The 17,401-nt window shown below is 43.8% G+C and overlaps 1 protein-coding gene across 3 annotated transcripts in view; it reads left to right on the top strand.

The window, feature by feature from the left end:
* Gria1 (glutamate ionotropic receptor AMPA type subunit 1) overlaps positions 1 to 17,401 on the top strand; it is a 311,700-nt gene that overhangs the window by 87,281 nt on the left and 207,018 nt on the right. The window lies entirely within an intron of this gene.

Below are 17,401 nucleotides of genomic sequence, written 5' to 3'. Positions count from 1 at the left end.
TAAGGCATGTTTATTTGCTAACATTTTCCTTCACATCCCATTGATCTAGAATTTGTGTTGTGGAATCAGACAATTTCTTTTTATTTTTACCTGTCACCTATTGCTACATAACAACTAGTTCCAAAGCATTAATGGCTTAAAACAGCTATTTTTTTGTTCATGGTTCAAAGTCCTAAGAATTTTGTCATAGAACACAGTGGAGATGGCTTGTGTCTGTGCCCAGTGCCTGAGGTCTTACATTGAATATTTGAGAGCTGGGAGCCAGAATCATGAGAAGGTTCCATGTGACATCTCCTGTTGCCAGAGTGTTGGCCTTAGCAACTCCACACAGCCTCTCCCTGTGTGTGGGCTCCTTCACCGTACCACCCGTGCTTCAGGAATTACAGCGGGATAGGACATGGTAGAGAGCATGGCATGATGTGGCTGTCTGGAAAGAAGTGGAATGGTCAGGATGGAGCAATAGATATGGTAATGAAAACAAGTGAAGAAGGCAGCCATATTTGATTAATAGAATTTTAGAAGCAATGGGTTTTAAGAATTGCTGCTCCCTCCCATGTTGGATCTATGTATCTCAAGGGCATTGAACCCAGGGCCTCCTGAGCCATTAGCCATTCTCAGATCTCACCTATGTAAACTCCAAAAGGTACTTTATTGTGAGCCCGACACAGGGCCTATGGCCACACAAGGAAGCCCTTCGACTGACAGTCCCAGTAGTCCTGCTACATTCTCTAATTTTAACACATTTTCCTCCTAACCTCACCTCTGTTCTCTCAGATCTTTATCCTTCCAAAGCCACACCCAACTGAAAGTCTCCTCTGGATAGGAAAAGCCACTTCAATCATTATTAAGCAGTTGTCACCTCCTTCAAAAAGTAAAGGCAAAGGTGTTGGTTTTGAAACTACAATCGAAATTATTTCAGTTTATAATTGTCTTTTTTTCTCCTCTGAAATGGTTTAATAATTCATGTCCTCACATCATTCACCCATTTAAAGTGTTTGATTCAATGGCATTTTATTTATTTATTTATTTATTTATTTACTTATTTATTTATTTATGTAGAGCAGAGTCATGGAATATGCATAGAAGTCAGAGGACAACTTCCAGGCATCATCTCTCTCCTTCCATTCTGTGTGTCTCCGGGATTGAACTCGGGTTGTCAGGCTTGGTATCAAGGACCTTTAGTTACTTCACCATCTTGCCAGCTCAATTTCTTGCACATATAGTTGTGTATCTTGCCTGTGTGGGGGCACTGTCTTACAGTATGTACAGGACGCACACGTGCGTTGCCCCAATCTATGACTGTTCCTCCCCATCTACTAGCACAGCCTTTTTCCTGCCACCATCTCTTCCCTACTCCCTCCACTCTCTACAGCCCAGCAACAGTTATTCACCTACTGTCTCCATAGATGGAGCTGTTCCAGCCACAAGAGTTGGGTACAGCCCCCATTCGTCTGTGACTGGCTTTCAAAATGTACTGCAGTGTTTCAAGATGTGTCACAAAAATAAATTAGTGCTCCACCCCTGCTTTGTGAGCAAACACTGTCCCTATCACAAGGACATGCTACGATTTGTGTATCCAGTTAGTAGTAGAAAAGCATTCAGGGTCCTTCCGATCTTTCAGCTATTTTAACCATGGCTGCTCAAGCAGCTCTTCTCACATGCACTTCATTTCTATTCAGCATGTAACTAATGCTGGAGTAGCTGTGTGACTCAATAACTAGGGTTAGCTCTCTCAAATTGCTCTCTAATATGGCTGTACCATTTTATGTCCCCACCCAAACTAGAAAAGGGTTTCATTTTCTCCACATCCCCATGGACACACACTGTTGTCTGTTCTCATGACAGACATTCCAGTGGGTGCTAAATATTATCTCATTGTGGCTTTAATGTGTGAGAAGAGCAGGTGGCCCTTTTCCTAAATCCACCTTGAGAATTTCCAATAGAGACATTGACGTTTAGCGTGAAGATCAAAGAAGAGACTAAAGCCTTCAGCTCATCAAGGTCTGTAATGAAGGTTTTCTTTATTTTCTCAGTTGCATATTTCTTTAGAGAAATATTTATGTAAAACCCCTTAAACAGAATTTTACTTAGTAACTTTTTATTTATTCTAGATAAAATTTTCTTATTAGATAAATGTTTTCAAATTTTTCTTCTATCCTGAGGGGCGGCTTATCTTTCGTCTTCTTGGTGAAATCAATGCATCTCACTTCTAAATTCCTTTTGTTTATCTTTTCACTTTCTGTTTAGTATTTACTTGCTTCCGCTCATTCAACCACCCCATCCACTCACTCCTTCACCATCCATTGTGTGTCAAGTTCTGCGAGCACTTGGGAGATATGCTAGTGAATGATATAGGATATGACCTTGCTGTCATAAAAGTAATACCCCACTCAAGAGAGAACAATGATAATTATTTCAGTTTATCAAGGAGAAACCAACAGGAATGAATATTTGAAAGAAAACAAAACAGATAATGAAGTAGAAGAACCATGTGGTGCCACTGTCTAAAACAGGAAAGCAGCTTCAGGTTCATTTCATTTGTGGATGACAGCAACCGAACAGGCAGGAGTTCTATGATGACAAAGGCAGCAGACAGTGGGAAGGTTTAGAATTTATATCACACATAATTTAAAAGTATTGAGCTGGGGGTGGGTAGGTAGGGCCCAGTAGAGGCACCAAGGTTATGTGGGTTCTCGTCCTACGCTTCTGTTTTCATTTTCCTGGAGGAACCACAGCCAGGTAACAATAAAACTAGGACTGATGGGAAGTTAGGTCCCTTACCGTCTTGTTACTCTGACAAAAGCAGCTAAGGAAAGGAAGGGCTTATTCTGTCTCACAGTTGAAGTGTACAGTCTATCATGGTGGGAAATCAGTCATGGCAGCAGGAGTGGGAGATGGCTAGTCACATTGCATCTGCAGCGAGGAAGCAGAGAGCAACAAACGTTGGTATTCAGCTCCTTTCTCTCTTTTTGTTCAGTCTGGACCTCTAGCCCATGAGACACATCAGCCATAGTTACAGTGTGTATTTCTACCCCAGTTAACCTAATCTAGACAGTCCTTCACAAACATGCCCAAAGGATTGTCTCCATACATGGTGAGTTTTTAAATTATGATTTTTTTATTTATCCATTTTACACCCCAGTTGTAGCCCCCTTCTTCCCCTCCTTCCAGTGCCACCCTCCCTTCCTGTTTCTGCTACTTGCCCTCCCCTGCTCCTCAGAGAAGGGAAGCCCCCCTACACACCCAATCCAGCATAGCAAGTTGCACCAGGATTTAGCACATCCTCTTCCCCAGTGGCCTGGCAAGGTAGCCCAGCCAGGCTAAAGTGATCAAAAGCAAGTAACAGAGTCCATGCCAGAGTCAGGCCTCATTCCTCTCACTAGGGAACCTATGTGAGTGCTGAGCTTCCCATCAGCTACGTCTGTGTAGGGGCCTAGGTTGAGTCCTTGCATGGTCCTTGGTTGGTGCATCAGTCTCCTCAGGCCACGCTGGGCCCTGATTAGTAAGCTCTGTTGGTCTTCTTGTGGAGTTCCTGTACCCTCTGCATCCCTCTATCCTTCCCTACACTCTTCCACAAGACTCCCTGTACTCCACCCAATGTTTGGCTATAGGTCTTTCCATCTGTTTCCATCAGCTGCTGGGTAGAGCCACTCAGAGAACATATATAGGTTTCTATATTCAAGCATAGCAGAGTCTAGTTAATCATGTCAGGAGATGACTGTCTCCCATGGGGTGAGCCTTAGGTTGGACCAGGCATTGATTAGACATGCTCTCAATCTCTCCTTTATTTTGTCCCTGCACATCTTGCAGGCAGGGTAAATTTTTGGATGAAAGTTTGTGTGTGTGGGTTGGTGTTCCCTTCCCTCCACTAGGAGTCGTGTGCCCATGGTGATTCTAAATCCCATTGAGTTAACAATATTAACCATTACACCAAGCCTCTGGACCCTTACCTCTGTGGTATTCACACCAAACATGAGCAACTGGACAGTCTACAGTTTTTAGGGTTGCAGTTGTCCTTTAACATAGCCTCCATCCTCCTGGTCCTTCTTATGAATTCCTAACAGACATTTTAGCATTTGAAATGAAGATAGAATAAGAGAGACTGAAGCCTGAGGCTCATCAAAGTCTGGCTCTATAGCTTTCATATCACCCAGGCACTTGCTGGGCATGCAGAATCCTACACCTTACCCAAGCTTGCTGGATTCAAATATGTATTTCAGCAAGGTCCTAAAGTGATCTGTATGCATGTTCAGGCCGAGAAACATTGATGGAGTTTATCAAAATATCATCAGAAGAATGTTGAGTAATTCAGAGGGCCTTGATGGGCTTGATAAGTCAGGAAGTGAATGGTGCTGCAGTCATTAAGCTCTTAGTATAGACCCTTCTTGATTCCATTCTTTCTTTGGCTCTTAGTACATCTTCACCCTCAGAGTGCCACAGAATCTTCCACAATGCCAGAAAGGGTCTCCTCCTTTCCATTTCTAGAACCTTTATCCTGGTCATCACTTAGTATTACAGCTGTATCACTACAGATCCTCTCTCTCCATCATGCTCTCCCATTTACCTAAAGCTCTCTGAATCTCAAATCTCCCCTGGAGTTTTTTCTTGCTTACTTTCAAAGTAAAAGCTGTGCTCAAGTCTGGCTTTGAAGGTTCTCTGCATTCAAGCCCCAGAGATCTTTTCCAGCTCCTTCCAGTTGCCCATTCATGTATTCATGCCTTTGTTCATACATTGGCAGGCCCTTCCCCCATTCTCTTTTCACCGTCTTTCACAAATGTCAAATCTCCCCAGGTGCTTTTCTTTCTCTGAGGCCCCAAGGCAAGTGTCATCTCTATCAGGATTTTATTTTTCTCGAAGTATGATTCCAGGCACCAGGAAGGGCCTTTACAACTATGCCATTAGCTTGTGAAAGACTGAGGAACTGTCTCCCTCCCACGAGTAGCACTTGGTAGGACGATAATCACATAGTAGGGAGATGGTAACTATTTTCTTCTGAGTCTAATAAAGCCATGGTGGAATTCCCAGATCCACAAGCATGTGGTTGCTCTTAATTTATTTCCTCTAAGGGTCTGTGCTACAGTTCAGCAATCATGTAAACAGCTTCGTTACGGAGGCAGTCATGGGTAAATAGCCTTGGATCAGCTGGGTGGCAGGCATTGGGTGAAGTTCAGGATTTTAGGCCAAATAAAAAAATACTGTGAATTTTCAATTTAAGAGCGCTCTCTGGAGGCAAGATCCTCTTTGAGTATGTTTGGATATCCCTTCCCCTCCCTGGTAAGTCATTCGGGGCCAGCCGCTTCTGAGTAACTATGTCAGGTATAGACTTTGCCCCACTGGAGCTTTGGGGTAGTCTAGACACAAAATACTGGTGGCATTTATCCTAGTTCTACATAGTTTGCCTGTTGTGGAAGATTGAACTAAGGAAGTTTCTGAGATGTTGCTACCATGTGGTTCTTTGTGTGTTTATGGTGGTAGGCATTTAATAGCATAAAGGTAAGTGAGCATGGAAGAAAATGAATCTACTCTTACCATACAATCACAGAAAAACACAAGTCCAGAAGAGTGAGCTAGTTAGCCCACATCCACAGCAAATTGTCAGACCAGGAACTGGTGTTCAGAGCATGAACTGGTGTCCGGGATTCATGAACAGGAGCCTATTCTTCAGTAAGCAGGCTCACTGCCACCTCTCTGAGTACTAAAGACAAACAGAGTGGAGATAAAACTCAGATGACACTCCCTGGCCTGGACGCTTATACCTGTGATCCACATGGCCCATAGAAAGTCCACATTGACCTTGAGAAGAATATATTTACTGTTTCTCTTCTAATCTGAGCACAGGCACACTGAGGCTTGAGAGCATCTCCTCAGTCACTGAGATCCGTGGCTTTCTGGACAGTGGGAGTCAGTGTTGGGTCTCTATACCAACGCCTGAGATAATTTAGGGAGAAAAGGCTTATTTGGCTGATGGTTTTAGAGGTTCTGCTCAATGATCAGTTAGCTCTGGGGTTTTGTACTTGGCACATTGCTCCAGGAATACATTGTAGAATAAAACTGATCATTTCATGGAAACAGAGACAGGAGAGAGGACTGAAGTCTTTCAAGGACATGCCTTAGTGACCAAGTCCCTCCCCCAAGGCCTCACTTCTTAAAGTCTCCACCACTCCCCAGTAGCAGTAGCCCGGGGAGCAATCTCTGACCACATGCTCTGGCGAACTCTCAACTACTTCTCACAGTTAACCATGTAACACCATCATGTCAACCATGGGTGTTGAGTTATTCTTCTGTCTGGAAAAGAAGTAAGAAACCTACAGAGATGCTGACAGGCATTAATATCTCTGTGAGTAACAGGCCCATGGATGGCCTAAAAGAAGTCTCTAGAACACAAACCCTTCTGTTATCAAACAGTCTTGTTGATCTGCCAGCTTCAAAATGCATCTGAGCTTGCAAAGCAATCTGTTTAACGGCAAAGGCCATCTGTGCTCAGGATTGTGTGTGGAAGACGTTTGTGGAGTGACAACTATTTCTTTGCTGGAGCTGGAGAAGGGACACATTTCTTTCTTTGCTCTCATCAAAGCCGAGGGGTGAGTTGATGGGTGGTCTAGGAAGGCTGTGATATACCGGGAAACATAAATACCCCCCATTTTAGACTACTGGATACCAATTACTACAACTGCTAGCTTGATGACCTTTGGAAAATAACATGGAGATCAGTACCTTGTGGCACCTTCACAAGGATGAAATGCAACTTCATAATAAAGTATTTTCAGCTAATTATCTCTTCTCCTGTGGACTGCCTGTTGCCATAGCTCAGATTCCCATGGGGCCACCCTTCCATTTCTAACCCTCTTCTGCCTCAAATTTAGGGCTCTTCAATAGTAAATGTGAGAAGACACATTGTAGGTGAGAAAGTAACTCTAGTAGGTAATGTTTGGGCTTCTTATAGGAGGTGCCTCTTGGATGCCTCTATCAAAGCATCTAATGGCTACACCAGCTGCTCGGATATTTCATACAAAGATTGTGTAATGTGAAACTGTTAGTCCAGAATGCTTCCTAGAAAGTTTTCATTACATTTCAAGTATCTTCTCATGCTTTCTGCCCTCTTGACATCTCAACAGCATGTACATGTTCAGCACAGCCAGGAACCTGGAGCTCAGGAAAGGATCAGAAGCTGGAACTCTGACTGTGACATTGGGACCTGCTTATGATGAAGAACATCATGTTGGAAAGACATGGGCTTCTCTTCTAAAGCCTCCTATGTTTTATGTACTGAATGAGGTCACTTTGCTTTTGATAAGCCCTGCCTTCTGCACCTTCACTAATCAGGGGATAGAAACTAGGACCATGTACATGCTAGGCAAACGTTAGACCTCGAAATGATACACTCAACCCTTGGTCTAACTATGTAGTTCAGGATGACTTTGAACTTATTCTGTTGCCAAGGTTGGCTCAAACTCTCCATCTTCCTGCTTCAGTTTTCTACATGCTAGGATTGCACGTATATGCTACAATGCCCAATCCAATCTGTTTTAATGAGAGGATTTCTGTTTGTTTGTTTGTTTGTTTGTTTGTTTGTTTGTTGAGACAGGCTCTCCTGTAGTCTATGCCATGTTTGGATTTTCTGTGTAGCTTGAGAAGAACCATGAACTAATCAATAATTCTACTTTTGCCTTCCAAATGCTAATATTATATGCATGTACAACCATGCTCCATTTATGTTGTGCTAGGTATCAAAACTAGGGCTCTGTGCATGTTATATGAGTACTCTACCAACTGAGCCATATTCCCAGCTCATAAGTGAGATTCTGAGGTACCAAGTTCATCTGGGAAGAGTGATACAGTTCATTACAACTGTTTGCCATCGTTGTGAAGTTGGTGAGTGGTAGGCATGTGTGCTAGTGCTGGTATGTCCCCTCGCAATCATTTCCATAGTGTTCCTGGATGGAAAGGGCTATGTCCATGTCATCCTGACTGCATGAGTCCCTGGAACCAGTGACATCTAAATATGGAAATGACACTAGGAGATGCAGTGTCCAGGGAAGGTTACATGGTAGAGGCGGGAGGGTGGGTAGAAACTTAGGGAGCTGTTTACACTTCCTCAAAACTGCTCCAGTAAAGCACATGTTTTTCAGAACAGGGTTTGGGTCAACTCTAGACTGAATCCCTTCTATCGAGATGTTGCCATGGGGAGAGGAAAGTAAGTGGCAAATACTGTGGCCCTGCCATTCTCCTCGGTCTTTGTAATAAGGAAGGCTTCCTAATGAGTCTGCCCCACAGAGCCTGGCCTTTCAGATAAACAAATGAGCAACAGCAGGAGATGCTCACAAGAGAACTGTAACAAATGGGGCCACAGTAAGTGTGAGTCCAAATACAGTGGACCTGGGAGGTCTGAAGTCAGTGCTAATAAGCACTGCTCTTCCGCCTTCCTGTCCAGGATGTGTGCTGCCAAGGACACCAAGAATGTGTGTGTTCCACTTGCTCAGGAAGGAGCCATTCCGGACTCTGCCCCACTACTGTTAGCAGTGGTAGCAGAGCCTGGGTTAGAGCCCAGGTTCTTGTCCTCTTACCCAAAGAGTTGAAAATAAGGGCCATAGGGAGTTGAGAAAGAAACAAGATGACCATTCATAAGTGATACAGCAAGACATTGCCAGGACTGACAGCAGGTCTCATGATCAGGGTACTCAAAAGCCTCAGACTACAGCTTACTGTCTCTTTTGTTGGGGGTTGAAGGGGGAGTCTAAAGGAAGTAGGAGTGGTTTGTTAAGGGGAATTGCTTGGGTAGTTGTCTACTTTGATTGATAGGTCAGGTCACATAATCATTTTTTTTTTCCTGCTGCATGTATCCCTTCCCAGAACAATAAAATTAATCGTGTGCATGCCCAGTTGTTCATAGGCTTAAGGTGTTAAACAGGAGTTTTCCCTAGAAGGTGCCTAGAGTATAGTTTGCCTTGCCTCCCAAGCACCCAAAACAAGTTCAGACTGGATCCAGACTTCTATTCTACATGTCTAGCTTTATGGGAAGACATTTGAATAGGATCTGTTCAAATTTAATTGTTAAGGACGAGAGTATCAAAAAGCCATCATGCCTTCAAATAGAAAATGTAACACAATATAGAACGAGGATTTGGAAGCAGGAGTGCTCAACAGAAGTTTCCATCCTGGTTCTTTTGAGAGCTTGCTAATTGGAGGTAGGTTGTTCAATCCCTCTATGTCCCAGTCACCTCATTATCGAGAAAGGCATCACTGTGGTGATACCCCATTATCAGCTAGAAAGCATTCTGAACTGTGACATATCAATTCAAGCTTGTGTTCCTTCTATCGTTATTTATAATAACACCATATACCCTGCTGTTATTAGAGAAGTGTTCAGCAGCCAGTAATTGAATTTGGGTTTCCAAAGAAGTAGGTATGTGTTATTACTTTGAATGATCAAAACCTCCTTCTATAAACAAATATAATGACATATATGTATGAAAATGCCATAACAAAGACCATTATTTTATGCTAACTTAAATAGTAAGAAATTGAAAGTAAGATAATGGGCTATATGTAGCTTCTTTCTAGTTTCAGCACTAAGCAACCTTAATGTCTATGCATCCTCCATAAAAGGAGGTGGGAGGAGGTAGGGAATTGTTATTCCTCCTTAGATTTAATCAGAGAAAATATTCCAGGGAAGAGTCTGGTGCCTGGACTCTATTTAATGAAAGCGTCTTCATTCCTTTCTCATTGGAATCCCCAAAGCAGGGCATTGGTGAACTACTGTTGTATAAAAGGGTAAACAATCAAATAAATAAACAGTTTTGCTTTGTTTGAAGCAAAGCTAAAAGGGTAAACAATCAAATAAATAAACAGTTTTGCTTTGTTTGAAGCAAAGCTGGGGGGATATGATAGAGATGGGGACGGGACGGAAGCTCAGGTTCAAGTTCTTCCAGACAGCTGCTCTTGAGCCATTGCTTCCTTATGGTTCCTCTGAGTTTGCAGATCAGTCCAGCTTAGGTCTTGGCCTAGACAACCCCTAAGGCCCCTTCCCAGCTTGGCAGACCGTGAGATTTTTCCCTGTACACTAATCAAATAGAGATCAGTAAAGAGAGACGGACACAGAATGCTTGCAACAGACTTGAGGCAGATTGGAGAGAGAATCCACAATGCTTTCAGGTTGGCAACCACAGAGTTCAGGACCACAAGGAAACTCCACTCAGTTTTGGGACAGCCTCTTGTGTTTTCTCAGTGCTAAGTACGCTGCTCCTATTGTCTGACAAGAGGGAGAAGGAAGTCTGGGAATTATCTAGAGCTCTATCCCCACTTGCTGCCTAAGCCCGGTTCCTTAGGGCCTGAATTTTTTTTTTCCTACTAGATGTCAAATACAGCTCATCTACAGGGCAGTAGGTAGCAGTGCATACGCTGTCTGTTTAGCAATTAGGTTTTCCCTAGGGAAAGGTACTCAACAAACCCAAGCTTCTGTGGGAGTGCCTAAGTGCTGTGAAGAACCTTGGACCATCTGAGTGACAGGAGAGGGCTCAGGCACCTTCCAGCCCACAGTGTGTGGAGGGGACTAAGAACTCCAGGATTGGGGGACATTCTGTCCCTGAGCCACATGTGAGTCTCAGAGCTCGAACCTAGCACCCTTACACCCACTGTCTAGTTCTCTTCACCTACTGTCTAGTTCTCTTCCACCTCTGGCCAACCCCTCATTCTGGACACTGCAGTCATGACAAAACAGAGACAATGAATAATGTATGGGTTTTTGGAGTTCAGCCTATGTATGTTGTGAGCACAGAACACAGGTATCTGAGGACATCAGCAAGTGCTTCCCAAGAGAGAGGTTAGGAGCCAAGCTATGATAAATGGACAAATTATTCAGTGAGAGAGGAGGGGATCCTGGAATAGGGGTGATGGGAGGGACAGAGCTCCAAGGAAGCATACTGAAACAAAAATTGTTTGTTCTCAGATTCAATTACTGGCACCTCTTTGCAATAGCATCCTTCCTCCTCCTCCTCCTCCTCCTCCTCCTCCTCCTCCTCCTCCTCCTCCTCCTTCTTGTCTTTCTTCTCTTCCTCCTCCTTCTTTTCCTCCTTCTCCTCTTCCTCCTCTCTTCTCCTTTTCTCCTAACCCTATGATGGTATCACTTTGCTCTGTCTAGCCTTGAATTTCTATATACCCAAGAATGACCTTGAATAATTTTTGATCCCCCTGCTTCTACCTCTCAAGTACTTAGATTACAAGTGTGTACCACCATGCCCTATTTATATAGTACTAGGAATTGAAATCAGTGCTTCATACATTCTAGGATGGTATCTACTTATTGGGCTACAATCCTGGTCCGAAGAGTGTGTTTTAAAAATTTTCTGCTTTGTTTCCCTGGGAAGAAGTGCAGACCACTTATTCAAACAAATCGTTACCTTATGTATCTTTTTCCTGGATATTGGAATTTCTGTTAAAATATAACAATTTTAAAAATGAAAGCTATAACGAGGTAGTCCCCCAATAGGTAAGTTTAGGTTATAATTACATTACCTTCCTCCATTGTTTGTCACTTGCTCCTCTATACCCAGCTGTCATGAGTCCTTCTGTATGCATAGAAACGTACTCTCTAAGGATCTAACTTATGTTGTTCCTTTGATGTTCACAGCAAGCCCATTAGATAGATAGAACATTACACTATGAATGTTGCTGCTTTTGTATACACTGCAGGGGCTTTAGAAAGATTGCTAGCACTTATCCGGGTTGCCTAATACATAATAGATCCTCAGTAAAATAATGTATGTACGGTTGACTGGATGGATGGATGGATGGACGGATGGATGGATGGATGGATGGACGAATGGGTAGATGGACTGATCCAAGAAGTCTGAGTGGGTTGATAACAAATCTAAGTTCCTCTCATATTTGATTATTTCCATATTTTCCATAACCTTAAATTCCTCAGAGGGCCTGAAGTACAGACCATAGGCGTGTCCTCTGTAACTTCTTACCTCCAGGCTTCCATGAATCCTCTCCAATCCTACAGGCACAGTACCTCTGTGATGAAATTCTGTGACACAGGATAGATAATGTATTTGGCTGCTAAGGTGGTCCAGATATTTTAGGTACTTGCTGACAACCTGAATCAGACTCCCAGATTTCTCCATGGTGGAAAGAGAAAACTGACTCCTGCAAGTTGTCTCCCAGCCTTCATATGAGCTACACTGCACAAATTCCACAAAACAATGCCCTCACCTGCCCTGCTGCTTGTCTGGGAGACTGTCTCACACAGCATAGTGATGCAAGCTTGTCATCATGATGTTTTAGAGGCTGAGACAGGACAATCTTGGGCTGGGCTGCCAGCATTGAGTTGTGAGGAGGCAGGGAACAATCAAGTGAAGGATCAAAAAGCAAAGAGCAGAATATCCATGCTCAAACCCACATTCAGAGGTCTTACCGTTTCACTGCATGTTGTTTTTCCATCTCCATGGGAAGCCGGCCAGCCACTGTGGGCTCAGTAGTCTGACTTATGTCCTTGTAGGGTCAAGGAGTCTGCCTTTATGTCCTTAGTCAGATAAGGGGTCTCTGGAGGAAGAAATTTAACACAAGGCATCTGTTTAAACAGCCATTTCAGGAAGCCCCTCTCTCATTAGTGCTTTCAAAACCCAGGCTGGAAAGCAGAGAAGGCACAAGGTCTACAAAACTCGTTGGAAAATCAACTCATCTAAGGAGATGAATTTTTCAAATGGTTTGAAGAATGAAAAAGCAGCCAAGATAACTGAAGTGTTTTCAGCAGCTGAGATATCAAAAGAACACTAGGCTGAGAACACAGGGATAGAACCATATCAGGCAGGTCCTGACAGACTGTGGAAGGAAGCTTGAGTTTCTTCTTGAGCAGATAGAGGATGCTTCTATGATGTTCTAAATCCAACAGAGTATAACCGCCATCTCTATTGGCTTGTTTTTGTTTTATTTTATTTTGCAATTATTTGTTCATTTTTCTAGAAACAGAGTGTCCTACAGCCCAGGCTGGCCTCAGTTTTGCTAAGTATCTCTAGATGACCTTGAACTTCCAATCCCCGTGCCTCTGCCTCTAACGTCCTGGGGTTACAAGTATGTGGCCATGCCCTGTCTGTGTGGCTCTGGGGTTTGAATCCAAGGCAGTGTGCATGTAAGAAAAGCAAGCTACCAACTGGGCCATACTCCCAGCCTGTCTGTTTTAAGAGTCTAAATGTTCTCCAGTCCAATTACCTAATTGGACTGGAGAATTCGATACTACGATGGAGCAGCTGAGAGTGGCCATTGTCACAGTAAATTCTACCGGAGTGGACGCAGGACTAGCCACAGGATTATCAACATGGATTGCTGCAGCCATGAATCATCTGAAGGAATGGGCGGGCATGGGAGTGTTAGCAGGCCTACTGGTGTTGGTCTCCTTGGTTTGCCTGTGGTATATATGCAAGATTAGAGTCTCACAACAGTGTGATGCAGCCATGATCATTCAGGCCTTTACAGCCATTGAAGCAGGACATTCTCCCCAAGCATGGTTGGATACCATAAAAAGCTAAAATGTTACGCTCAGGATGCGAGGCTAAGCACTGCACTCAGGGTCAGCCGCTTTGGACCCAGAGAAGAGCATGTCTGATTGCATGCGGGTTGATGCCCCAGGTCCCGCCTCTGAGAAAAAGGTATCGGACGGGTCTGATGCTCTTTGGGTGGATGACACCTAAATGAACATCTGTACAAAGTCCCAATTTATTTCTAATATCAGAGATCAGACCTCTACTCTTGCCTGATGCATCTAAAACAAAAAGGGGGAACTGTAGAGAGCTGCGTAATGCTATGCCTTAAAGATGGAGCTGGTTTCCGCCTTCCACCTTCCCGATGGTGAGTGCTCTCTGTCACGAACAACTCCACATTTGTCTAAGGCCGAGGATCTGGCTTGCTTCCATGTATGTGGACCTATCTGCATTGCCCCCGTGGCAAGCCTGGGTTGGCTACCCAGAGGCTATTTAAGCTGTGGGCTGGCTTTCCCCGGGGTCCGAGGATTGTTCAATGTTCCTGAATAAACTGCATTGAAAAAAAAAAAGAGTCTAAATGTGATCCAGTTACTCTCCTTTACTTACAAATGGGATAAATGTACTGATATTTTTTCTCCTTTCAAGATGTTATGAGAATTTCAAATAATTTCCATCACAGTATGTTGTAGCATGTCCTGCTCAGTAAGTATTGAAATGACTGAATCAGCTCCTAACATTATCTAATCACTTTACAAACTGTAACGTGCTGTGCATATGTAAGGGAGGATCAGTGGCTGTCATTCCCACAATGTGCTGAGTCTTTCACAGGAGATTTCCTGGGAACACTGTGAAGACCTTACATCAATGAAAGATACCTTCCACTCATGTGATTTGTTTAGTGGAGTTTGTATCTTGCTTCCTTTACAGTGCCAGCTTGTTCTGTGGTGTTGCTCCAGAAAGCATTGGTTGGACTCAAGTGTGTCAGTGAGCCCTAAGTAATTAAAATGTATCTACTGTACTCATGACCTTATACCAGCTGTAGCTACCTGAACAAGGTCATCAGGATGGATGAGGGAGATTATCTCCTGGCTCCACCCCTTACTGAGGAACAGCTGGCAATGAATAGCTGCTAAAGATGAGAAAAGTCCACTAGTAGATTTCTCTTGCCCTATTAGACACCCCAGACCGAGGGAGCACTAATTGGATTTAGTGAGTTATCAAAAGAAAGAGGAGGAGGAGATAGTGAAGACATGAAGTTATGGAGTGAAGAAGAGAAGGCATTTTTTGATACAGGGAATTTGGAGAGGGAAATGGGGAATTTATATGATCATAGCTTACTATGGGCATGTTTGAAATCGTTGAAGGATAAATAAGAAATGAAAATGTCTGGAGGGAATCTGATACAGAGCCAAGCCGGAGTCTTCACCTGGAGCAAAGGGCTTCTTTGTGTTGAAGTAGGAGGAATCTGCACTCATCAGTCACAGGTCACCCCTTACCTGTGAAGGAGCTGCGAACAGTAATGACGACATGAATAGCAAGATGGATATTAGCAGTGTCTGTGTGTGTGGCTGTGTATAAATAGTCCGTTGTTACTTTCCCCCTCCTATTGTTTTCATTTATCCCACACTGGCACAGCGGTAGTGTAGGTGTGTGCTAACTGGGGACATGGCCATGAGCTGCTTAAACTGCTTGTGACTTTGCCGCAAAGTCACTTCATCAGTGATGATGGAAGTAAAAGTGGGCCATGAAATTCTTATGCCCTGTGCCAGCGCTAAGTCAAAACTCTCGAGCTCTCGTGTGGATAGCAGCGAACAAAATAAAAGATCCCCCCAATCCCAGATGAAGTAAGTAGGAAGTCGACCATTTGAAGGGTTTCGAAACATTTGCCCTTGCCAGCCTATCCCCCATCCCTCATTCTGTACCTCCATTCCCAAAGAAAGAGAGCACTCAATTAGGAGACACTAGGGCAGCACAGCCGAGGTGAGACCTGCTCTGAGCCTGCTCTGTTAGCTCATCTTGGCTGTCGACTTGACAAACCTGGGAGAGGGGGATCTCAAATGAAGAGATGATTCCGTTTGATTGGTATGTAGGATGTCTTGAGGCAATTTTTGATTGATAATTGACGTAGAAGGGCTTAGCCCACTGTGGGAGGTGCTATCCCTAGGCAGGCAAGCCTGGGCCATTTAAGAAAGGTAGTTAAGTTATCACCATGCATGGACCTTGGTTGGAGTCTCAGAAAAGACCCCTGGGCCCAGATTTTTTGGTTCTGTTGCTCTCCTTGTGGAGCCCCAGTCCCCTCCAGGTCTTTCTATCTCCCCCTTATTTCATAAGATTCCCTACACTCTGCCCAAAGTTTGGCTATGAGTCTCAGCATCTGCTTTAATACCCTGCTGGGTAGGTTCTTTCAGAGGCCCTCTGTTGTAGGCTCCTATCCTGTTCCCTGTTTTCTCCCTCTTCCAATGTCTATCCCATTTGCCTTTCAGAATGAGGATTGAGCATCTTACCCAGGCTCCTCCTTCTTGCTTAGCTTCTGTAGGTGTACAGATTTTAGTATGATTATTCTATATTATATGTCTAATATCCACTTATAATTGAGTATACACCAACCAAGGACCATGCATGTAGATAACCTAGAATCCTGCACAGATGTATCCCATGGCAGCTCAGTCTCCAGGTGGGTTCCCTAGTACCCATGAACTGACATGGGTCTGACATGAACTCAAGGGCCTGCTCTTTAATCACCTCCCCTGAGGGGGGCACAGCCTTACCAGGCTACAAAGGAAGACAATGCAGCTAGTCCAGATGAGACCTGATAGACTAGGGTCAGATGGAAGAGGAGGAGGACCTCCCCTATCAGTGGACTGGGGAAAGGGCATGGGAGTAGAAGAGGGAGGGAAGGCAGGGTTGGGAAGGGATGAGAGAGAAGGCTACAGCTGGGATTCAAAGTAAATAAATTGTAATAAATTTTTAAAAAATTAAAAAAGGAAGGTAGCTAAATGTGAGCCAGGAAATCAGGCAGCAATCAGCATTCCACTGCAGTCTCTGCTTCAGCTCTTGCCTCCAGGTGCAGGCCCTGACTTCCTTCAGGGGTGAGTTGTTACATGGTATTGTAAAATGAGACAAACTTTTCCTTCTCCAAAATCTCTTTAGGTTGTAGTATTTATCATAACAACCCTAACCTAACTAAGACCCCTACTATCATTACCAGAGTCGTATTGTCACCGTCACTAACATCACATCCTATCATCGTCTTCGTACACCACAATCCTGATGACCACCACCATTGTCATAATCATCACCATCACCACCACCACCATTGCCATCATCATACAAGAAGTAGCAGGGTTGTTGTTTGTTTGTTTGTTTGTTGAGACAGGGTTTCTCTGTGTAGCTTTGGCTGCAGAAATAGTACTTTGTAGTGGGTTTTGCTTAACAAACATAGCAACTGAAGAAGGTAGAAAATTTAACTTTAAATTGTTGTAGATAAGTGAACTAGAGCCACAGAGCATTCTAAAGGCAGTGTGAGCTCACACCGCCATTCCTCAAACCCAGCTACTCTCGTCCACAGAACCCTTCTTCAAGCTTCTAGTCTATTTGACTTCCCGTGCTATTGGATAGCTCTCTACAATACTTTGTTCAATTCTGAACCTAAAACGTGATGTGGCTCAGAGGCAGCCAACTTCGTTGGAGTGAGCGTGAATACTAAGCCAGGAAAACAATGCCAAGGGTAAGCCTTGTGACCTTGGCCAATAGTCTGGCCTGGAGCCAAGCTTCTCTGTTGGTGAACCAGTTAAAAATACTCACCTGACCCATCTTGTGTGGTGGATGTGAGGTTCCAGCAGGGTAATGAATAGGAAGACACTGTGTTGTTTAATGTCCTACTCAGATGCATAATGCTTTCTTCATTAATATTATACTCAGCT

This window comes from Meriones unguiculatus, chromosome 11 (assembly GCF_030254825.1).
Source record: "Meriones unguiculatus strain TT.TT164.6M chromosome 11, Bangor_MerUng_6.1, whole genome shotgun sequence".
Lineage (NCBI taxonomy): Eukaryota > Metazoa > Chordata > Mammalia > Rodentia > Muridae > Meriones > Meriones unguiculatus.
Note: the sequence above shows the minus strand (reverse complement) of the source record. Positions and strands in the feature narration are given on the sequence as shown.